We start from the raw sequence: 3,541 nt of genomic DNA on the forward strand, positions 1-3,541 counted from the left end.
TATAGAATATTTCATTGAAATAAAAATTTTGTTTGTGTTGTGGTTTTTTTCCAAGATTTTTGTATATGAAATATAGCTAATTTTTTGAAATTTATTGTATGTATCGTCCTGCAATTATTAATATTGTAATAAAATATTTTTAGATAAAATTAGTAATACAAACTTTTAACAAAAATTTAATTTTAATTAATTGTTGGAAATTTGTTTCTATTTTTTTTCAATATTAGATCTTAAATCGCCGACAAATACGTATGAGACATTGAATAATTGATGTTTCAAAGTGAAATTATATGACCACTTTATTTTGGAAAGTCAATTGTTTATGAAACATAACAAACTTAAAAAATTTAAAATATGTAAAAAAGTACATTAGTTTATATAACTCAAACAGTGTAATGATACAGAGAAGCGAATAATTAACATCAATTTGTTTTGGATTAATAAGATGTGTATTTGACACCAAACAGAACAATTTTGATAAATGAGACACAATGCTCAGAAACCAACAGGCATGTTCCACATAGTTCCTTTATATATACCGTTTTTTCCCAGATTTTCATCCTCTTCACTATGATCCTGGCTTCATCATTGTCCTTAAAGTAGCTATGCCCCCTCGTCACCACCTGTACCATAAAAGAATAATTCAAGCCATGTGTGAAACATTTGAACTCTATACGAAATTGAATCCATTTTCTGTACCATAGGTATCCTCAAAAACCAGATGTATGAAACCTGCCTTCAGCGTCTACTTCAACCTCTTGTCCATTGTGTATGCAGACGAAAATAGTAAAAGAAATTTTGAGGTTCTCTTTATATTATACAAGTCTCGAGTGACAACAAAATGAGGTATGAGATTACCTTTTCAGTTCATTCTGATGATCATCGGAAAACACGAGAACCCTAGTGATGTTTGTTACCCCACGTTTTTTCAGTCAACGAAATCCTTTCCTGAAATGTATGTGCCGTTTCCAGTCAACTACATTGTCGGATATCTAACTTTAGCCCATATATTCAGAAAGGCATTCACCATCAATGACGATCCCAGAAACAACAACTTCAATATATATATATAAACAACTATAGATATTCCTTATGCGAAACCATCATAGTTCACACTGATGGTGGTTTCGGACGTGAAGAATCAGATGCTCGAACAGTGAATGTCCAAATCTCACCATCCTGCATCAAAACCAAACAAACTATGGCCAGAATCGTAGGCCGCAAAACTAAAGGAGAAGAAAAAACCTCTGGGTTAGCCGAAGCCACGCCACCGAGATCGCCCATGTGAATCTCGCTGCCCTCAGTGTCCATAATGATTGCCAGCGCACACCCTTTCTCTTCGTTAAGCCTCCGGACACTGCAGTTGACATCGCGGTGCCAATCTCTTCTTCCGTGGCACATATTGATGCGGTACACGTTCATGCCGCCGACGGCGAGCGCCTCTAGCTGCTCCAACCCACAAGTCGCAGGTCCGATCGTGTAGATCAGCTTCGTCCTCCTCGTGCTTTGGAACCCATTATCCTTTAGCTCCACCTCAGTCACCGCATCGAATTCAATCCCCGCCGTGGGAACAACCGCGAACGATTTCCCTTCCGTCTTCAACGACCCTTTTCCGTTTTCGGAGGGAAGCATCCGCAACGACGATTCAAGATCCGGAGAATGCGACGACCAGACTCTAATGGCAACGTATTTGGGGGTGGAGGCAGAAAATCGGCGAATGGATGAGGAGGAGGAGAACAGGTGGCGTTGAACATCGGTTCGGATCTTCGGGGACTGTGAGTGCCCGAAGAAGGGTCACATTGGATAGTCTAAACGGATAGAACAGGGCAGCTAAAATGATAATACTGAACAGGCAGCAAGATCAATGTCATTTATTCTAATAATAATTATCGGCATTAGTGGATTAGTGGGAATCGTAACGTTTTTTCCATTAGTAGGCTATTTATTTATATTTATATATTTATTATTTTTTATAAAATTTAATGATATAAATGTTGCTTAATATAATTAATTAAGAAAAAACTAAATAATAAAATGTGGTATTAGTGGACTAAATATCACGTTCACAATAAGTTATTTTTTGTTTTAATTTTGTATTTAATATTTTGTACTATTAAATATTAATAATATATTAAACTAATGTTAGAATAGGTTTTTTTATATGATAAACTATTTACTATTTTTTTATTATTAAATCTTAATATTATTTAAACTAATGTTAAAATATTTTTTTAAAAGAAGATTTTTGTATTTTTTTAAAATATAATAAAGATGAGACATGTACTTTTTTTAATTATATATTCTATTGATAATTTTTATGTATTTATATATAATAAATTTGCATAATAAAAATATAAATATTTTAAACAGAATTAGTTATACCAATAGACACATATAGGTGTTAACGGTTATAAATAAAGATTTGGAATAAAAAAATTTAAAATAAAAATTGCGATGTAGATAATGAGTTAGATGAGGTGTACTCACCAAATCTCTTTAAACTTCTTTATTAATATATATAGATTTGGTGGAATTGAAAATTGATTTGGAATAGGCAATATCATTTCATTTTTGATATTCTATTTTAAGTGTTGAGATTTTGAAACATTAAGACAAAAATATCTTAACAAAAATAACAGATATCTATTTCTCAGTGTTAGAAATAATTAATAACATTAAAACAGGTAAAGGATAAAAATGAATCGCGTCTAAAACAGATTTAAATTAGATGATTTTACCCAACTATTGTACGTTCATATAGTATCTTTGAATACTAAAATTAATTTAAATTTGGTCCAAAATATCTTATTATTATTTAAAAAATTGTATACACTAGTCAAAGTTGAAATTAATTCATTGTAAAAACTGGTGTTTTATCTTTTCCAATACAGCGAATACGTAGAGGTGTTTTAAAGATATTCTCGATTTAAGTTGGCTATGTTGTTTAGTAATTTTTTCGAAGTCAGTCGTATATCTAATGGTTTTAAATAAATTTTTTGTCACATTAATATGCTTTATTTTAAAATTTTTGTTCTTGAGATGTGATAGATTGGCGAGTCATTTAAATTATATTTTTAATGTTGTTTAAAATGTGGGCTAATTATTTAATTTGCGACGTTAAATCCTCGAATGGAAAATAATAAAAATAATTATAGTAGAGTGGGACACTGAGAGCGAGAGAACAGCTGGCTTTTGCGCGTCCATTGTTTTTCACCCAAACACATCATGCATCATATATATACGTGTGTATGTATATATACACACATTAATTAAATTCGTTCTGTTCATATCATTTCCACTCATCAGTAATTTCTCTATCTATATGGACATTAATTAAAATCGTTATTTCAATTTTAGCATTATCAACCATTAATCTAACCAAAGTTTTATATGTATATACACACGTATGTTCTGTCCGAACAGTACAAGAAGTCAATACAAATTCATAGGTTGGAATTTTTTGCTTTTAAAAGGAATAGAAAAAAAAAGGCCAAATCTGATGGAGATGAGTAGACGGACAAAGAACTTTGTCGGGTACCCA

The 3,541-nt window shown here is 31.6% G+C and overlaps 1 long non-coding RNA gene across 1 annotated transcript; it reads right to left on the reverse strand.

Moving 5' to 3' along the window:
* Positions 1–353: 353 nt before the first annotated feature.
* LOC104822475 lies at positions 354–852 on the reverse strand. Its single transcript, XR_773210.1, has 2 exons — positions 700–852; positions 354–623 (listed from the first exon to the last, which is right to left on the reverse strand). It is a non-coding gene; the product is annotated as an uncharacterized LOC104822475 (long non-coding RNA).
* Positions 853–3,541: the final 2,689 nt, after the last annotated feature.

This window comes from Tarenaya hassleriana, unplaced genomic scaffold, assembly GCF_000463585.1.
Source record: "Tarenaya hassleriana unplaced genomic scaffold, ASM46358v1 Cleome36, whole genome shotgun sequence".
NCBI classification, from domain to species: Eukaryota; Viridiplantae; Streptophyta; class Magnoliopsida; order Brassicales; family Cleomaceae; genus Tarenaya; species Tarenaya hassleriana.